The 21,925-nt window shown below is 39.4% G+C and overlaps 1 protein-coding gene across 1 annotated transcript in view; it reads left to right on the top strand.

Moving 5' to 3' along the window:
* The window catches only part of LOC149234631 (protein HESO1-like), a 217,384-nt gene that overhangs the window by 190,132 nt on the left and 5,327 nt on the right, over window positions 1-21,925 (top strand). The gene's annotated exons all lie outside the window — the stretch shown is intronic.

Below are 21,925 nucleotides of genomic sequence, written 5' to 3'. Positions count from 1 at the left end.
GTTGCTGGAACATTTAGTTTCTTGCACAAACACTATGTTTGGTTGTTCCTTTTGGATCTTTTTCTTTAACAAACACTGTTTTTTTTCGCTATTTAGCCCTCTAGCATTCTGTTAGTGTCAGTCTTTCCAGCCTTCCTACAGTGATCAAATGTGCTCTTACAAAGTGATTTTGAAGTGTCAAGGTCAAATTTTGTCATTTCAGTGAGTCTTCAAGCAAAATTTGGTCACTAGGCATTAGGTCTAGGGTTTGCCCAAATGTCAGTCCATGTCATCATTCAGCTGAGTGTATCATCATTCAGAGGGTTGTCATCGTCATGTCAGTATCTAATGGGTCATTTTACATCTTGTTCATGCTTCAGTTGTGCCTAGGCAAGCTCATTTCCCTCTCCTAGGGTTTTGGAGGTAATTTCTCTTGGACGGTCAAATCATCGGCAAAACTTGTATCCAGATGTTCATACACCTTCCCCTATCCTTAAAATACCCTATCAAATGCTTCCCATCACTCAGATCCCCCAAATTCCTCATTTTTGCACAAACCCTAGTTTCTAGCTACAACCTGGCAATTTTCTAGGTTGGGCCTGTGTTTTGCCCTTTTGTACCCCTTCCCCTCACTCAATCTCTGAGATTCCACTTTCCCCTGCTTCCTAACATCCCTCCCTACTTCCAAAAATTTCCCCAAGAATTTAGAAGCCCCTTATCCCCTTCATTTCGGCAAAATTCCTTGTTTCACACATCGGGACAAGTCGCACTCAAATGATGTTTCAGAGCAATAAAAGATGAATTTTGCAAAACTGAGAGAGGTTTTTGTCCACAACATGCCAAGGAAGAAAAACCTCTTTCACTTTTTACACAGGTGTCATGGTTTGAGAGAAATGTCAAAAATACCGGCGAGAACGAAGGTGCTCCAAGGACGGTTGGCCAAAGCACAAAAACGAAGGAAAACGCCCGATCCACTCCAAATTTTGGCCAAAGCCTCTTTGATTGAGCATGGTACTTGATTGGGGACTCCCAGCCCAAATTTCAAGAAATTTGGAGAAAATTTTGTCATTTGTGAATTTTTTGTGCAATTTACACGTTTTGGCCATTGGAGTGGTCTCACCCCGCGCGCGACCACTCGGGAGGACTGCTCAGAATCACAAAAAGTTGACATTTTTGGAAAGGGCATGCAAAAACTAGAATTACCTATACTTGGGGTCAACTTGATTTTGAGATTTGGGCCTCCAAAAGCTCAAAATACATCAAAATTTTGACTTTCTGCCCACTTTTTGAGTTGCAGAAAGTGACCTTGGGAGAATTGACTTTTGAGGGGTCAAATCAACTCCAAATCTAGAAATTCCACTTGGGATGGAAAGTAGACACACAGAGCTTTCCAATGAGCCATCTTGCACTTGATTTGGACAACTGGAACCCACTCAAAAAGTGCTGCAAAGGGGCGCGACCACTCGAGCTAAAATTGCCAGTTTTGACTTTTCAGGCCTGCAAACTCTGTTTTTTACCTTGGTTGATCATTTGTACTTGTAAATGATGGATGTATGGATAATTTTCATGGCACATTGATAGATTTAATCTCTCTTAACCCTTCTAGAAGCTTCCTTGATGTAAATAGTGAATATTTAATGCATGGATGAGTTAGCTAAGTTTTAGAGGCAAGTTGTTTTGACTGCCTATTATCTAGTGCTAAGTTTAGAATTAGTTCAAACTGCTCCTAGGAAGCTGAGCTCGACCCCTAGAGGTGGGGAAAGGAGTTAGATGGTCTATATTATGCCTTCTCTTGCTCATTTTCATGGTTGGACTCTTGTGGGAGAAGCATTATTGTATATTGTACATCTATTACTGCACTTTAAGGAAAAGGAAGGCCAGGGTTTTGCAGACATCATTGTGGATTCTTGTGGATTCTTGTGTTGATGGTGTGTTCTCTACATGTTATTGTAAGTGTGTTTATTTGTTCCATCTCTTTCTTTGCTGCTAATTGAACAGATGAAGTGATAAAGTTTGAATTCATGCATGCCATGCTCAGCTTTTAATTTTGTTCAATATCTATGTTTTCCACTGTCTAAAGAGGATTCAAAGTTGTTGTTTGCCCTCTTTAGCTCCTCCTCTATCATTCCTGATCATCCATCTCAGATTAAGGCATCAGCACTCACTCCTACCTTGCCCCAAAGATCCCCCTGCAAAAACTGAGCCCAATCCCCGCACCCTGAATTGCACTCCCTCCAATTGCCACCAAAAACCCCAAAAATCTTTAAATCAACCTCCCTTATCAATTTACTAGCCTAAAATCTTTATTCCTAATTGGTCAGCTTATCATATTGAAAGATCTACCGAATCTGACCCGAGAGAGCCTTCTCATACCTCGTAGGGCTAGCTACGAGGTGAAATGGTTTGATGTAGCCTTGAGAGTTTGTCTATCTCAGCCTAGGTGAATTCCAAGCGCTAACACATTCCATGAAAGTACTTTCATAATAAACATTGTTTAGGAGGTTAGTGAGAATGCCTCAAGGGCTTTCATCTTACCTGAATTTAGGAGCATTTGTCCCAGTTCTTGTAATGCCTCATTGTTGGTCCTTCTTCCTCTTTTTTTCCGATGCTTGGAGTTGGTGGAGGTTTGATGCAGTCCCTGCACTCTTACCCCTAGCCCTTTTGCTGTTCCCAGGCTCTTTCTCTGCAACTCTAGCTCTGCTTGTTGTCTTGCTATGAATAAATTGTTGATTCTGTTTACCTCCTCTTCCGATATGTGTTCCATTCCTTTCTTTTTCCAGTCTTCTACCATATTTGGTAGATCCATACCTTCTTGCTCAAGCATGTCGCTTAATTCCATATCTTCGAGCCCTATTTCGTTGGTTAACATCTCTGAATCTTCTTCTACACCTTCCGTTGGTCCCTGAGCATGAGGGATGTTGTTTGAAGGCTTCGACACTGGTTCTTTCATTTCTGGTGTGGCTGTGGGTTTGCTTACTTTCGATGATTCTTGCTCTGGGATGTTGTCCTCTGACTCCGTTTCTGATTCTAACACCTCAAAAGCATTGCTTGTATTTCCAAGGGAAGTGCTTGCTTTAGTCTGTCGTTTTTTATTTGCTCTCTGTCTTGCATTCGGTCGTACAAAGGCTTCCTTATTCTTATCTCCTTTGTTTTCCTTGGTTTTCTCTGCCATTTTGTTCATTGGGCATTCTCTGATCAAATGTCCATGCTCATGACACTTCCTACAACGGAACGGGATCTGCTCATAGTCTATGGCTTGAAAATACACTTCATCTCTGTATTCCAACCATAGGCCCTCATGAAGTGCTCCCGAAACATCCATCTCTACACAGATTCTAGCGCAAGAGGTATATCTTTTTTGTACCTTGATGAAGGTGCCTAACTTGTTGCCTATCTGTTCCAGTGCTGCATGTCCCCAATAGTCAATCGGAAGAGAGAATAGGCGAATCCAGACCGGTACCTGTTTGAAGGTTTCCTGTTCTGGTGCGAAGTTGGGTTTCCATGGTCGCATGTAAAGACCTGCTGAGGCAAAGAAATATGGTCCTCCATCAAATATTCGATCCTTGTCTTCCAGATTGGAAAAAACTACTGTAAAGAATCCCTTGGCTCCTAAGTGTAGCCTTACATCCCCTTTGGGTTTCCATTGCTGCTTTATCCACATGCACAATGCTCTTTCTGTTGGCCAGAACCCCATGAACCTACAGATCACTGCATGTTCAACCATGTGGTCACGGTACGCTTGAAGTTCCGGGTCAGAAATTATTACCCTTAGGGTGTCAGTGGCTTTTGGCTTGCACGGACCCTGGGTTTTTTTCCTAGTGGCTGCTGACGTTGTTCCTCCCTGTTCTGCCTTGTCTTGGTTTAGATCCTTCTCCTCTTCTGTTGCTTGTTCCTTCTCCGGCTTGTTTCCTTGTGAGACCTGTGCTTGGGAAGGATTCGTACTGTCTCTGTTTGTTGTGCTGTTACTTCCAATGATTTCTTTCTATTTCTTGGTATTTTTGCCCTCATTAGTCCTCTTCCCCTTGTTGGTCAGATTCTCCTTACCTGACTTCTCAGACCCTGATATCTGCACCCCGTCCTGTGCAGTCTTCTCCTTGTTCATCATTATCTGTTTGTATGATGGGGTCCCAATGGACCCCGCGTTTTCCATCTGTCGGGTCAGAATCTGCCCTCTTCTGTGAAGCTCTGCCGCTCTGGCTCTGTTCTTCTCCAGAGTAAGTACTCAGGCTGCAGATGAAGCCGCTCTCCTTCAAACCCTAGTCCAGGATGCTCGTGTTCTGCTCCCTTATCCTTCCCTAACACAACATCTTTATAATAACATGTACTTACTTGAGAAGATCAAATCTTCAACTTGATGATGAACTCGTTACTTCGTACTTCAAATCTTTTGTTGAGGGAGGACTGCCTTTTATGAGATGTTTGCTTCATTAGAGAGAGGATTGACTTTTGATTCAATCTTTCTTAGATTTGAAGAGCTTCCACTTTATTTGAAGTGCTCTAGGGTTTTGGTCTTTCTTCTTGCTTCCTTCTTTGATCTAGGGTTTCTTTGACATAGATCTTGATCTTGTTGAAAACATTCGACTTGCTTTGATGCCTTCTATGAAGATCAATTCTTGTGTGTCAGCGTGTTTTGATTGCCCCTTTTGCCTTCAACACCTAAGCTCTGATACATAATTGCTTGTGATGCACTTTTACTTCTTATCTTATAGTCTTTTTTTCATTAGCTTATTTATGTTTTCTTTCATCAAGACAATTACCAAAATGCATAATAAAAGACAAGTGACACAGTATGTAGGCTTCTCTAGCCAGGTCCAAAACCTTTCATCTCTTGAGAGGAAAACCTGATCAAAATTCTTCTTCTAGAACTTCAATTTATAATTACCAAGACCATGAGTCCATGACACATAACCTTGACTCTGGTATCCTCTCAAGAACCTTGGCACCAACCTTGATACTATGCCTCTTCCTTCCTTCGCCTTTCTTCTTGATCTAGAACTGCTCCTTTTCGACTTCTTCTAGAGAAATTCGGTCTCTATCCTTTTCCACTGCACCTTCACAACTTCCCTAGAGAATCTTGGTCTCTAGGTATTCTATAGAGAAACTCGGTCTCTACTTTGATTACCCAGAAGAGTCTTTCCTTTGCTACCCCAAAAGAAACCCTTTTTCGTACTGCCCAGAAGATACTTCACTGCCCTAGAAGAAACTTTGCTGCCCTAATTTTGCACTGCCCAGAATAGACTTCGCTGCCCCAGAAGAAAGTCACTTTCATTGGCCCAAAAGAAACCCTAACTTCGCATGACCCAAAAGAATCCTTTCTCTCCCTTCTTCGCACTTCTATTCTCTTCCTTCTTTGTAATACTGCCTTTAACCCTTTCTTCGCACTTCTTCAAGTCGAGTTGCTTGTCTGGATTGCGTGTCTACAAATGAGGCCGAGTTAGGCTATTTAATATTTATACACGTCTTCACTAGGTCTTTAGGCTGACTTGACAACTGGAGATTAGGCTGACTTTTTCTAGCATATTCCTTCATCGTTGTAGGCCGACTTGAAGAGGTTAGGTGACAAGTTCTTGGAGGATACTTTTACATAGAAAAGGTGATCTTTTACAAAGTGTAACAGGACTTCATTACTTGACAGTGACTCTTACATTTTATGAGTAGATGACAAATAAATCCTAAAGACTCTCAATGGGAGTCTTGATTCAAAAACAAAATCCTTGCTTATGAAACTCATGAAGCAAGTTAATAAAATAATATGATTTTTCTTAGTTACATCTCATTACATAAAATCATATTTACATGTCATTATGAAGACCGAACCTAGTTACACTTTTCAACACTTGAGAGACTGGTATATGTCCGTTGAGCCAATTTTGCAATTTATTGAGTTGGTAGTTGTGGGTTTTGATTTTTGTGCCAGTAGAATGATTTTTGATGATATATGTTTATCTCTGACCATTTTAAGCTTTTTTTAATTGAAGGCAGTAAAATTTATGGAATTTGTTTATCATCACTTATAGTATTTTATTGCAACAACAGACGTTTGTGTTCTCCATAGGAAAGTTAAAAAATTGTTTACAGTGACCAATTTAACTTATATTGAAGATTCACAATCAAGAAAGTGTTGAATTAGAGTTCAGCAAATTGTAGGTCACTCAGCCTCATAACTTATTCAAACATGGAGCATTCGTATTAATGATATCCTTTTTTATAGAGAGGTGCATCATATAATGTGGTGATCCTTGCATTTTGGGATAATCAATTTGGAAGGATTTTAAATCTGTTGCCATGGAACTTAATCAAAGAAGCAAATCAAACAGATCAGAAGACACTGCTAGTAACTTAGACAATGTCAATGAACATAGTAAAAAACTGGCAGAATTTGAGAATAGGCTCAGCAAAAGTGACGAGAACATTAAGAAGCTCCAGTGTACAATATATAGTATAGAGAATCAACTTCAGCAAAATTATGATGGCCTTTGAAAGGACCACACAAACCTTTCAAATCGGGTTGATCATAATCACACTCAATTGATGGCGATGTTGAACCTGATCTTTCAAGGAATGATAGTACAACTAATCTACAACATCAGAGTAATGAAGCTACTCAACAACCAAACTCTTCAAATACTTCAAACCTGTTAGACTCACATCACAACCCTAAATCTCCACACACATCTTTCATACCCAATCCACAAAACAGTGCACTGATTTTTCAAAATATTCAAATCTCAACCCAAATTCCATTCTTCAATCCACCGATTGCCACATATCAACGAAGAGCAAAAGTCGACTTGTCCAAGTTTGACGGTAATGAGAAACACGGTGTAGTATGGTTCTCTGAGTTAAAGGAGTAATTCGAGATTTACAATATTAATGATGACAATGAAAAAATCAAGAATGCATCCATGTAATTGGAAGACGAAGCATACAATTGGTATATGTGGCAGAAAAAGTTGACACATGCTATCAGTTGGAGGAATTCATAGATGCTTTCTTTACAAGTTTCTAAGGTGTCAATGAAAAAGTGTTCTTCACGACGCTCTCTAGGCTAAAACAAAAAGGATATGTGGATGAATATACTAGAGAATGGGAAACTCTAGATACACAAGTACCTGCATTATAAAAAAAATGCCTTATTCAATCATACCTCATTGGACTTAAACTATATCTCTAGAATGAACTTAAGCTTCATGACATTACATCTTTAGAAGAAGCAAGACAGAAAGAAAAAGCTATAGAAAAGAAGTTCGAAAGAATACAACTGCCAAAGGATGAAAGAGTATATTCAAGATGAAGGTTTCCCCAAAATTTTGATGTGGAGATACGTTCCATCACATCTACATGAAGGAGGAAAATTTAATATGGAGGTGCAAAGAGTAAATGAGAGTAAGTGCAGACATTGTAGCGAAAAATGGGATCCCAGACACAAATGTTTTAAGGGAAAAGATACCAAGAATTTATACAAGTGTGAAGCAACTCAAGGTTTGGATAGTGAAGAATCAAATACAAAGAAGATGGTGATTTTCTATAATTTCCCCCAGAATCAAACATTGGAAATGTTCTACAAGTATCACTATCATCCATGACAGAATAGCCCAACCCTAGACTTTGAAGTTAAAAAGACATAAAAGAACAATGTAATTGTTCTAATTGATACAGGAAGCAGTCACAACTTTTTTGATTCAAATCTTGCAAAAAGGCTCAACATTTTCACATACCCAATGCCTAACATGAAAGTAATGGTAGCAGATGGAAAGAAAATCTAAGGAGTGGGAAAATGTTATATGGCTAAATTGCAAATTCAAGATTACAATTTAGAATCACTGTTTACACTGTACCGCTTGGAGGAGTGGATGTGGTTCTAGGTTTCCAATGGATACAAACCCCTAGGCACTTACTCTACCAACCATAAACAACAATTTATAATTTTAAATGGGAAGGACAAAAGTATACGCTGTATGATTTTCAACTACCCAAAAATTAGATTTGTGTCATTCCATCAAATGGTGAAAATGATCTGAAAAGGAGCTCCAACATATATGGTACAATGTCGAAAAATGGAAATGATGGCTTCAAAGTTAACTGAAGAAGAGCACCTTGAGATTCCGGCATTAATTCAAAAGCACCGGAGAGTATTCCAAGATTTTCCACTGCAGCTGCCTCCTAAAAGAGAAATTGAGCACATAATCAAAGATAAGTGAGTGCCAAACCTTGCCAACATCAATCCATATAGATATCCACATCATCAAAAGTCTGAAATTGAAAGAATAGTCCAACTTCTTTTAAAATGTGGTATCTTCACAAACAGTAGAAGCCCTTATGCTACTCTGGTAATTCTAGTTTGAAAGAAGGATGGATCATTTAGATTCTGCGTAGATTACAGAGGATTGAACAAAATAACTATTAAGAACAAGTTCCCTATCCCCTTCATAGATGAAATGTTAGATGAACTTCATGGAGCCAAATATTTTTCAAAATTGGACTTGAGATCTGGATACTATCAAATCAGAATAAGATTAAAGGACATTGTGAAGACTGCCTTTCGAACTCATGAAGGTCATTATGAGTTTAAGGTAATGCCTTTTGGGTTAACTAATGCTCCAACAACCTTCTAAGCCATGATGAATGAGGTATTTCAACCATACTTATGAAAGTTTGTACTAGTTTTCTTTGATGACATTCTAGTCTATAGTACGGGAAGGATCATCTACAACACTTGGAATGTGTCCTTACTATGTTAGAAGATAATTAGTTTTATGCAAAGATGTCTAAATGCACTTTTGGAAAAAAGAAGTTTAGTACCTTGGACACATAATATCCAAAGGAGTTAAGGTAGACCCTAACAAGATCAAGGGAATTAAAGAATAGCCTAAACCTGTTAACATCTCCAAATTAAGAGGATTTATAGCATTGATTGGATACTATTGACGATTTATTCAAAATTATGCCAACATAACCGCTCCTTTGACGAATATTTTAAATAAAAATCATTCATATGGGATGAACAAGTAGAACAATGTTTTGAATTATTAAGGGAAGTCATGTCTTTGGCACTAGTGCTATCAACTCCTGATTTTTCAAAACCTTTTATAATTGAATGCGATGCTTCTGGGTTTGGATTAGGAGTCATATTAATGCAAGATGTCCACCCTATAGCTTTTGAAAGCATAAAGTTAAATAAAAGGGAACATTTGAAATCAACATATGATAAAGAGATGCTTCCTATCATGCATGCACTAACCAAATGGCGACAATATCTTCTAGGTAGCAAATTTTTGATACGTATGGATCACAATAGCCTGCAATACCTTTTACAACATAAAACACTTTCAATAGAGCAACATATATGGTTGGAGAAAATAGCTATCTTTGATTTGGAAATTCTCCATAAGGGTAAAGACAATGTTGTAGTTGATGCTCTATCTTGAAAAGATGAAGATCCATCATTATTTGCAATCTCAACTATAGTTCCAAAATGGTTAGGTGAAATTTGAAGTGAGTATGCGAAGAATCCAGATACATGTAACTTAATCAATAATCATATTCAAAACTCAAAACTCGAATGGAAGAATGACATCCTTGGTATAAGGGACAAATTTATTTAAGTCCCACTTCCAAATTTAAAACCAAAGTTTTGAAGGAGTGTCATGATTCACCAACAGTTGGACATGTGGGATTCTTCAAAACTTACTATAATATACACCAATCCTTTTTTTGGAAAGGGATGTACAAGGAAATTCAAAAATATGTGGCAAAATGCGATAAATGCCAAAGAAACAAAAATGAAAAGAGTTTGACACCAGGATTGCTCCACCCCCTACATATTCCAAACCAGAAGTGGGAAGAAATAGCGATGGACTTCATTGATGGGCTACCCATGTGGGAAGCATAAAATCCTTGTAGTTCTAGTCTGACTCACTAAATATGCACATTTCATGGGTGTAAGAAGTTCAGATTCAACAAATCAAATTGCTGAAATATTTTGTAAAAATATTTACAAATTGCATGGGTTTTCAAAAATCATTGTTAGTGATCGAGATGCCAAGTTTAAGGGAAACTTTTGGAAGGCGTTCTTCAAGCAAATTGGGACATCCCTTAACATGAGCTCAACATACCACCCCCAGAGAGATGAGAAAACAAAAATTGTCAATAAATGTCTGGAAGCATACCTTCATTGGTTTGTAATAGAGAAGCAAAAGTTTGATTGGTTACATATGGAAGGAAGGTGTTATAACTCATCACATTTCAACAAAAATGACACCATTTCATGCTCTCTATGGTTACGACTCACGAGCCTCCAAAATGGAAGGAATTAGCAATAGATGATATAAAAGTTCCAACCATAAAAGATCAACTAGAGGAGAACCGAAAAATCAATCAAAAACTAAGGGAGAATCTCAATATTGCAAGGAACCGTATGAAATAGCATGCTGATCAACACATATCAGAAAGGGAATTTAGTTTAGGAGATTGGGTATACGTCAAACTCCAACCTTATAAACAATTATCATAAAACATTGAGGGAAAAAAAAGCTAGCTCCTAAGTTCTTAGGACTATTTCAAATCATCAAGAAAATCAGTCAGGTAGCTTACAATTTGAAATTACCGAAAACAAGCCACATCCATAATGTTTTCCATGTTTCCTATTCAAGAAAGATGTTTGGAAAACATCAATCTGCACAAACAACACTTTCTACATTGAATAATGAAAGAGAAGCTGTAGTAGAACCAAAAGCTATAATTGCCACAACAGAAGAGCGACTACGTTCTAGAGTAATTAAGGAATATCTCTTCAAGTGGAAGAGTCTACGGAAAGAAGATGCTTATTGGGAAACAAAGGATTTTCGTCAACAACATCCCTCATTACCCATGCTTTGAGGACAAAGTATTTTGTGAAGGGAAGACAATGTTATGTATAAAAATTATGTATAATTATGCTATGTAAAACTATGTTATGTGTAATTAAGATAAAGTTAGGAAGAAGGGTCACGATCAAAAGATCATGACCCCTCATGCAAAGGTAGAAGGTTATATTTAAGCCAAGAGCCATCAATTGTAATGACATCATTCAATTTATCCATAATATAATAAAAACATTTATTTACAGATTCAATTCCCCTGTAACACTAAACTAACTAAGATCTAATCCCAATGCTGTTGAGTTTTGGTTTTTTCTTTCAAATTGTTGTTTGTTTTTGGATGAGCTCCTTTTTTTGATAAGCCAACAACAACAACAATCCCCTCTAACTATCTCCCCAAAGCACCTTCCCCCTTCAATTTCTCCCTCAATGTGCCAAGTCATGACCCATCTCTTGCTAACTCAAGAGGTACTGAACTAGGCTATTAGAAAGGATATCTACATATTGTACATTCAGGTCACTTTGACCTCACCTCCAATGTGCTTGGGTTCAAATATGTCCTTTTACCTAGAGCACTTTTTAGACCTTTCAGGATGGCATCATAGTCCACCCCCTTACACATGCTGACATTGTATGCAATAGCTTAGAATCTCATCGGGACAATTCCATGCTGGTTTTGATAGACTCCGGATAGAGATGGACCACCATATACCACGATAGGATAGGATCTTCCAACTGTGTCACCTACGGGAGCCAGCAATAAAGAAAAACCTAATTTTAGATGCTCCCTAAACTATGACATCAGAGCATGCTATCGCTATCTATATTGAGATTGGGGAGGCTCCCTTTCTACCTTCTTTAGGTATTAGCACTAGTTGCATAACACTCTTCATTAGGAAGATTTTCAACCACAAATCTCAACCCTACACACCTTTGCCCACCATGGGATGACCATAACAATCACCTCATACTTTCACGTTCATTCATCAGACTAAGGCCACAAGCGACATGCAGAAGGTTCAAAATGCTCCAGACAATAGAAGGGCGAGATCTCAAGTCTCTTCTCAGCCTTCCAAGAGATTGACAAATGTCATTGAGACCAGTTCGACGATGCCATACCATACATGAGTTCTTAGATTCTCAGAGCACCAGAGGGACCTACTCTAGATAGTTCTAGAGAAGGGTGCCCCAAATATGTTTGACTACTTCCCAATCCCATAGGAGCAGCCAAAGATCTATTTAGAATTTCTTCCTTTCAACCTTGGGTGATGCGAGTATCCCTTGCTCATACACCCCCCCCCCCCAAGGATCATATAGTCGGATCCTTTGTTGGCCCCATGGGACTCCGATAGTGAATCTATACCCAGTTTGCCTTCGTCGCCATCAGTCATTAGGCTTAGGAGCCCTTGGCATCTCTAGCTCCATTGCCAAACCTTACCATCTCACTCACTTATTCCTTTTTAGTAGGCCATTATTATTTTGTATCGTGTTGTAGACAATTGAGTATAATGTATTATACCATGGTCTCTTATATACATGTCGCTACAACAATGTATTGGTTTCTTTCACTCTATATGTTATTTTTAGCATTTTTTAAAGAGATGTGTTTGCACTCCCGCATTATAGTCATATTGATTGTACTCTTCTTTAGTTCCATTGACTTGCTTTTATGGTCATTAGTTGGACATTTATAAATTTACTTACTACTATTGTTATGTGTTTTGCACTAATCCAAATGAGGTCACTAGCCAAGGGAAACATAGGGCAAGAAACGGTCCTTGAGCTAGGGCTTGCTATATCTCGAGATGCCACTGTCATATTTGCTTCAAATTTGGAGGGCCTCTAGAGCAAACTTCAATGCAGTTGTGGACCAAAATTCGAAGTGTTTGGATGTGGCTAGATTATGAGATAATTGATGCCCTAGGTGACCTATGTAGGCTAGGCCTAAAAAAGGAGGGAGGTGAAAGAAATATGCTTTTAGGTGATCACATATGGAGGATCAGTGCCTAATCCGTAGGGAGAAATGGAGTCAAGGATGTTTTAGTGCTTGGAATGAATTCACTTAGTCAAGGAGGCCCCTAGAACAATTTCGCACGACAATTAGGGCATGTACAATTGCTTCAAGGTCTTTACACTTCGATATGCAATATATGATGCAAATGACTTATCAAGATAAAATTTCGACAAAATATCTCTAGGAACATTCACTCATTAATACATGGCCCATGGCATGATGCAATGCTATAAAAGGACAAATTTCCACAATTTCGCATAAGAAAAGCAGTAAATTCAACCTAGTATAGCAAAAATCCCCAACAACATGCATGTGACATATGAAAGTAACAAAATAGCATTAAAAGAGTACTTACATGTAAGAAAGAGTATATCCAATCATCATTATATGCCAATAGTGAAGCTCCAAGACAAAAATGAAGAGATCCAAACATCAAAATTCATCCATTCATCCAATTTCATCCTCCAAAAAAGAATAGCGAAAATCTCACAAGAGAGAATGATCCAATCCAAGTGATGATGATCAAAATGATTCATCACACTTGTATTTATACCCTTCCTAATGAATTCGATTTAGCTAATTAAGCCAAATTTAGCCTCTAAAATAAAATAATGTGCATAATAACAAAACTTTTAGTGACAAGCGCACCAAATAGCTCAATAATGTAATAATGATCAACAAAATGAGTTGTTGGGCCTTTGAGGAGGCCTAATGAAGTCCAAGGGGTGCCATGATGTAGAAGTGGACTCCAAACATAGTGGACAAGGGGTTGGCCCCTTGTTTTCCAATCAAGAACCTGTGATTCTCCCAAGTGGGTGTGGGGGCACAAGGAAATCCTCATGGGTCTCCAAATGGATCAAATATGTTTGTAGACCATTTGTCAGGGTTGGAGTAATGACCTAAGCCTTCCCTTTGGAGTGGGAGGCATCTTGGAACATTTGCCAAGTGTATGATGCAACTATGGAGACTATTGGGCATGGTGGACCAGGTGCATCATCTTTATCCAAAAGGTGTAATACGAGCAATTAAGGAACGTTGATGGGGATCCATGAAGTAATATCTGCTATGGTGGAGGCCCATGGCTCTTAACGCTCACCCTATAAGTGCCAATGTGGCCCTCTAGAGGGCTAGTATCCCGTATAGGGAGACCAAGCCCCAAATGAAGACCTACCTACAATCCTGCATAAGATCCAATGTGTCCCTTTGCCCTCCAATACAACAAATCATTAGAATAATCAATTAATAATGCTTACAAATCATGGGATCAATGGAGCACTTTAGTGGGCTTTGTCATGTATAAGTGTCTCCAAGCTCAATAGGGGGTTAACCAAGGACCCTATTAGATAGTTTCAACTTCTAAAGGGGTTGGCATGTCCATAGTACATCCTTTAAGAGGTAGGTGGCAAGTGATATAATAATGGAATGAAGTGGGGGATTAGGGGAGTCATCCAGACCACATGTCAAGGTGCATGGGTAGCTATAATAAGGGAAGCCCACACCTGGGTATATGAGTGTCGGAGGGAGAAAATTGTGGTACATAGTTACCTCGGCCTTTGTTTTTCCACCCTTCTTCATATGCCTTTTATCTTTGATTGATTTTTCTTCATAATTGCTTGGGTCTCCAGGGGATGGAGAGCATGATGTATAATATGTAGCAGTGGATACCCACTTAATGTGAGGCAATTGTTCGCCCACCAGGGGTTGGGACAATCATGGGTTCCTTAATGATGGAGGGGGGCTCATTTGGGTCCCATAGGAACCAGGGTGATGGCCATAGATAAGGGGTAGAGCTCATGTTTGGCTTTTTCCCACATGCTAAACTAAGAAACTAGATTTGTCCTAAACCATCTGTGTGTCCCGAATCGGTCGAATAAGAGATGATTCAGTGGGACACGTGTCCTCCGATCCTGTCCGGTCGTTTTCTGATCATGTTCGGTTGTGTCCGGGGAATGAGTCCATCGTGTCTCGATTCTGGGACACGTGTCCCTTGATTTGATGTCCCATAAAGGCCGGTTTTGGGTCATTTCTGCCTCACTTTTCTTTGTCTCTCTCGCTGTGGGTGTGTGGGAGCGAATATCAAAGGGTTTGGGAGCATTTTGGAGGCAATTCATCTTATTTACAGGTAGAGGGATGAGTGGTTGAAGGGAAAGACAAATATGTGGGATGTCTTTCTAGATGATATGGGTTTGGACAACAATGTTGAGTTAGCATTGGCCAACTTGGATCTTAATGAGCCAGTGCTAGAGCCTGTCACTTTTGGTGATGGTGATACTGTTGAGGGGTCATCCTCCACACCAACAGATGCAAAGATGACATTGGATACAGAGGAGGAGGATGCAATAGAGGAGAGCAGTGGTGACCATGATGATGACAATGATGCTGATTTTGATGATGATGATTGATGACTCATGAGCTACCTATTGCCTTGAGGCTTGTAGTTGTTTTGTATTTGTTATTTCTATTTGCCATTGGCATTGCTACTACCTATGTAACACATTTTGATTTTGATGACTTAATGAGAAAACTATAGTTTCTTGTCTTTCTCCTATTGGATCATTGATGAATCTGTCGTAATTTTATTTGTATGCATAATGAGAAATATCTAATTTTTATTATATATATATATATATATATATATATATAGATATAGATATAGATATATATTTTAATAAAATAATATATAACGTGTCCTAATGTGTCTTGTTCTCGGGGGCCAATGTGCCCGTGTCATACACTTGAATCCTCATGTCCTGTGTGTCTTGTGTCCCCGTGTCAGGTGACTTAGGTGCTAAATTTGTATGTCCCGACCATCTTTTGCATTTTGTGGTACATTTCTTGTTGAGAGTAGCCAAATTATGCTTTCTTCACTTCCGTTGGTTGAAGAGGCATGACCAACGGATCCTCTTTTGACTACTCCTTGGAAGGCATTTCGCAAGATCTTCTGAAAGCTTTGTCCTCCATGAACTTTACATCTCGTCGTACTACTACCTTCCTGCTCTCTAGAAGATAGATCTTATATGCCTTAGCATTCTCGCTATATCCTGCCAGATACCCCTTTTCTGTAGTCTGATCCAGAGTCTTCCTCTTTTCTTCGGGTATGCGACAATATGCCAAACTCCCAAATATCCTGAAATGACTGACTTCATGTGTCTTCCCAGTGAAGACTTTCTCTGGAGTAATCTTGCCCAATGCCTGATGAGGAGTCTTGTTTTGAACGTAGACAACTATGTTACATGCTTCTGCCCACATGAATTTTGGCATATCCTGATCATACAGCATGGCCCTAGCTACTTCTACAATAGTCTTGTTTTTCCTTTCTGCCATCACTTTTTGCTCTGAATTGTAGGGAGTTGTCCACTCTCTTCTGATGCCCTCCTTAGCGCAATAATCAGTGAAGTCCTTATCGACATATTCTCCACCATTATTTGAGCACAAGACTTTTATTTTCTTACTTGTCAGATTCTCCACTAGAGCCTTGAACTCCTTGAATCGACAGAAAACCTCATCCTTGGTTTTCATAAAATAGATCCAAGTTTTCCTCGAGTGGTCATCAATGAAGGTAAGGAAATACTCGGCACCGTTGAGAGCTTTGATGGACATAGGTCCGCAGATATCTGAGTGTATCAATCCTAGTACACTCTTGGCCCTGTGGTTGCTCCTAGGAAATGCTGCCTTGGCATACTTTCCTAGAGCACATCCCCTGGATACATCATCTCGCTCCATATTCAGATCCGGAACTCCTGTTACAGTGCTCCTGAGAATTCTCAGAGCTCCATGATGCAAGTGACCCATCCTCCTATGTCGTAGTTCGTTCAAGTCTTTGTCCCCATGACTACCTATTAGTGCCATTGGAGATTCTAGTTGTAATCTATACAACCAATTACTTTTGATCCCAATATGCACTTTCTTTTTCCAGCTTGGGTGTTTGACGTATACCTTTTCCTTGATGAAGTAGACGTCATAGCCCTTGCCTTGTAGTTGTGACACGGAAAGTAAGTTCATCCCCAATCCTGGCACATGCAGCACATTTGTGGCACGGAACCGCTCTCCCGATTTTGTCTAAAAAACTATGGTACCCTTTCCTACTGGAGTACACTTTGCCTTGTTCCCCATGGTGATCTGAAAGTTCATCTTCTCTTCTTGATATTCTAAGAAACACTCCTTGATTATCGTCATATGCCACAAGGCTCCACTATCTATATACCATACTTTTGATGATGTAGCACTAGTCATGCACGCCACTTCTTTTTCCAACCTGGATGCCAACATAGAGAAATCAAAATCTCTCTCTCTTGTGCAATCTTCTAAAAATCTGCGTGAGTCCCCTGAGGTGGATGCCTTTGCATCGTGGTCTCGACCCATAACTGATTTTTCCCTTTCTGTCTCTGATTACTTCCTCTGATACCATGTGAAAATTCTATCACTGCAGCAACTGATTTACTTTTCCTACTTATCTCATCATAAGTTATTCATGAAATTACTTCAACAAACATGAAAATAAATATTGTTGCAGATCTCACACCGTAATACAAAAACAAACATATGCACACATTGACACAGTTATTTTGGACTAATGTCCCAGAAAAAACCAATGTGGGAAAACTGGTGCAGCAAGGGAGGATTTTATTATTCAACAATTTTCTTGTACAACAGGGTGCCAAACTGGCTTACCCATAGATAGACAAACATCCAGCACTTTTCTAAACCCACTGTAGGCCCTGCTGACCTCTGCTATAGCATGAAACCCTTTGCGTAAGCCTGAGACCCTCTGTGTCAGCGTATTGAGGCTCTGCGCAGCCTCTCTGGGCCTCTGAGTCATTCCTGTAGCCTCTGCGTGGATGGCGTAGGCCCTTCTGGCTCTGCGTAGTCTCTGCTGCCTCTGCGTGGCTTCCTCTGGCTCTGTGTCTGCCTCTTTTGTGTTGATCTCCCGTCTCTCTATTCCGTACTTGCTGCCTCCTAATTGCTCTCCAGACCACTGGTTCAATTTCTCAGCAAACCCCGCTCCAGAAATTGAACTCACTGGTCTCCCTCAATGTGTTCTCCAAGTGCCCCTCAAGCCTCCTCTTATATTTTTTCTGTTGACATCTCAACAGCCGAGATTAAGTCCCTAATCAATGGCTAAGATTAGATCTGGCTTGATCCATGTCTTTTGGATCATTCTAACACAGATTCATATTAATACACATTAATATTTTATTTTCCCTAAGTTTAGACTTAGGGACTCCATTAAAAATATTAATTATTTTAATATCTCCTGATCTGTTTAGAATCTGCCCAAACCCTTTCTAGGTATTGGAGATCTTATGTGCCCCAACCTCTCCACCAAATTTCGTGGCTAGAGCACATCCGATGTTACCCCAAATCAACAACTTTCAATCAGGTCTAAGTGATATGACCTTCTTCACTGCATTAGCATTTCATATATCTCTTCTATGTCTCCTCTCCAGCTACATAGGGATGAGAGGACCTTTGGCTGATTTCATAAGAATCCTATGAGTCCCTTGATCCTTTTTCCATGCATTCAAACAATGCTTGACCTTCAGAGACTTTTTCCATAGATATCAATGACTTCTCTTCCGGGGACTATATCTATCCTCCTTTCTTATGCAAGGAATCTTGATGACCCAACCGATTTATAGATCTCCTTGCAAACACGAAGTCATTTAACCAAACTTGATTATAAAATGAAAGATAATTACTTGGAAAGAGAAGATGGACTCTTCATCTTGATCATGTTGAAGATGCACTAATGCTTCTCCGGGTGATCTTCTCCAAGGGTAAGGATGAGATCCTTGCCACAATGTAGAAATGTTCCAGGATCTTCAAGTTATTGCTTTACTGTAATGCCTATTCAACACTTTAGAAGAAACCCGAGCACTGTGGTTACTTGTAGCACTAATACTGAACCTGCACTGTGATTACTTGGATCACTGTGACCACTGAGACTGAAATAAATGTCATCTGACTGTGTATATCCGAACTGGACTGCTGTATGAGCTCTCCTAACCGAGTCTTCTGCCTGTGATAATTTGCATCTTTTGTCCGAGCTTCCTGAGGCTGAGAATCCGAATATAGGCCATCAAGCTGTGGGAGACTAATCCGAAATTGCGAATGTGGTCCAAGTTGTGAAAGAGATCCGAGTTTATCTTATCAAAAACATCATGGGGAATGCTTGATGTACACTGTCTCCTTGATTATATAGACAAAAGGCCTTTGCCATTGTATACTGCTGTTGTAGACTGATCCTTGAATGTCTCTTTACTGCCCTTCCTTTGATTTCAGCACCTTAGCTCCAATACCATGTTGAAGAATCTAGGGCAATCAAGGTTAATAAAATTCTTCTTGATATGATAACTATTTGTGAGGTGTTTTTAATTTTTCTTATTAGCACAATCTTTAATATTAGAGTGTGTCTTCTTAGATCATCAAATAGCTACCAAAACAAAAGAGACAAGGACACAAGATGTTGGCTTTCTGCCAGGGCCAAAACCTCTCACTTTTTGAGAGGAAATCCCGCACAAAATTCTCTTTATAGAGATTTCAATTGATGAATACCTGTGTTGCATGGGTACCCGCACCTGAGGGTGGGGTTCTCGAACCCGTCCCGGGTTCCCACACCCAAGTACCGGATTTGGGTACGGGTTCTTCCCAGACGAACCCAGAAGAACCGGGTTCTTCAAAAAAAAAAATTGGGTTCTTTTCCTTTAACGGGTTCTTGGGTTCTTGGGTTCTTCGGGTTCTTCGGGTTGGGTTCTTCGGGTTCTTTGGGTTCTTCATAAAAAAAACTATATTAAAAATTTAATTTTCAAATAATTTTTTTTTATTGAAATTTAAAAAATAACTTATAACAAAGGTAGAACTTATAACAAAACCTAAAAAACCCTAAATCAATTCTTGTAAATCAATTTGGAATGAAACATTCTTCCACGGTCCTTACCATCAAAACTTGTGTTGCACGGGTACCCGCACCCGGTTTTTTAAGTTTTTTACAAGTCTTGTTTTTTAAGAATTCTTGTAAATCAATTTGGAAAGAAACATTCATTCCCGAGCCAAATAAGCATCAAATTATAAACTGTAAATGCACACATACAGGTTCAAACATTTTCGGTCAAATAGAAAGTAGGATTGAGACCAGCCATAAGCTGTAATCAGCTGATGCTGTTAAATGGCGAAGGGCTATTTTGGACAATGGCTAAATTAAGTATCAAAATCTGCCAATTTCTCACAGCATTCTGATAACATCATGTTAAGATTAAAACTAGGAAAATATGCCTAAATCATATATGGTCTCTACAGACTTGTACACCAAGTAATCTCTAAAAACTGCGAAGATGTTTTATGTTTAGATAATTAATATTCAGGCAGAGCTTCGCACTCAAAGACAAACTATCCCTCAAGCCATCAGATGGCTGTTGTGCATTTTATTGGGAAACAAAGACTGATAAACATGTTTTGTGGAAGGGTAAGGCTGCCACTGTTTTTGGGATTGCTTTACCACAGAGCACACCATGCATGGGGCAGGTGGATGATTAGACATCAAGAAAATTCTAGACCACTATCAAGTTGAGAAGAATCTCCTATGAAAAAATTGTGTTTTTATATGGGAGAGACTAAACATTCAAAGCAAAGTTACAAGCTCAAGCTCCAGCCAGAATGAGCAATTTCAATAAGGAGAGAAGCTGCCTTGAAATTAGAGTAGGAGGCAGAAATGCTAACACTCCTTGGCTGTGTAGGAGGAAGGGTCTGTATGACCACAGCCTGATTCATTGATAGGCATCCTTGCAAATGAACCTAAGCTGCATAGTTATTTTAAAGGCTGTGTGTGACAAAATCTGTCCCAAGTTTCACCAAAATAGCTGAGTCTAGTATTTATCCTAGTATGTATTTTGAATTTGCAGTTTTAGTAGTGGCCTTGAGCTCTCTCACATAGCTGTACAGTGTCATGGTTACACAGAAAAGATTCAAAAGAACAGTTTTTTGGTGATAAATTTTGAAATTTCAATGTCAATGTTGAATGTTCAATGATGTGCATGTTTACATGATTATCATTAAAGTTTTCTTGTTTAAAGTTGAAAAATATACAAATTCAAATTTCATATATATTATTAATTATAAATTATAAATTTATAAAATATAATTATTAAAATTTAATATTATTATATTACTCGACGAACCCACGCACCCTGTTTCCAAAAATGCCGTCCCCGTCCCTGTCCCCGCACCCACGTTTCCTGGCAACGTAGATGAATACCAAGACCATGACCCTTGACCTATTAGGCCACTCCAAGACCAAGACACCAATCCTCTTCTTTGTCACTGCTGAGATCATCTTCATCACTGCTGCTTCACCGAGGTCATCATTATTGCATTACAGTTGTACCATTGTTGTACCTTCACCTAGATCATTGCTGCACTCTCACTGAGATCATCACCATGTCAACAAGGTCTCTATATGTATGAGAGCTGCACCGAGATCTACATCTAGATCATGACCTTGTCACTATGTCCTCATCATGATTATCATTATGCCGAGATCATGACTGCATTTAGAGTGGATGCCGAGACAGAGTGTGTTACTGTGGGATCATCACAACTATGCCGAGACTGTGTTTTTCTTCCTGCACTGAGGTCTTCTTCATCATAGGTATGCCAAGACTGTTATTGTATTTTCTCCATCATTAATTATGCCAAGTGTAATACTGAGAGATCTTTATCACACATATGCCGAGACTGGGACTGCATCTTAGTATGCCGAGACAGTGCTCATTAAGACTATGAGACATCACCGAAAAACACAGAGATCCTTCTCCCTCCGCAACACTGAACTACTGTACTCATCCGAGATTTCTGAGCCACTGTACTTGTCCGAGATTTCAGAGGATCCGAGTTCCTGTTCTGCTTGTAATGCGGATTCTTTGCACACCTATATATAGTGGTTAGTCTTGTATATAAGCCGACATGACAGTGAACTGTTGTGTCTCCTTACTTGAGCCGACATGACTACCTTTTATTCATTTTGTAGGCCGACATGACGAAGAGGATTGTGCTTGTCATTTGGAGGGTTTCTTGACAT

Source organism: Pinus tabuliformis, chromosome 8 (genome assembly GCF_031772625.1).
Source record: "Pinus tabuliformis cultivar Carrire ecotype Pingquan chromosome 8, CPIR1, whole genome shotgun sequence".
Taxonomy (NCBI): domain Eukaryota; kingdom Viridiplantae; phylum Streptophyta; class Pinopsida; order Pinales; family Pinaceae; genus Pinus; species Pinus tabuliformis.
The sequence above is the reverse complement of the archived record's forward strand: the minus strand, read 5'-3'. Positions and strand labels throughout refer to the sequence as shown.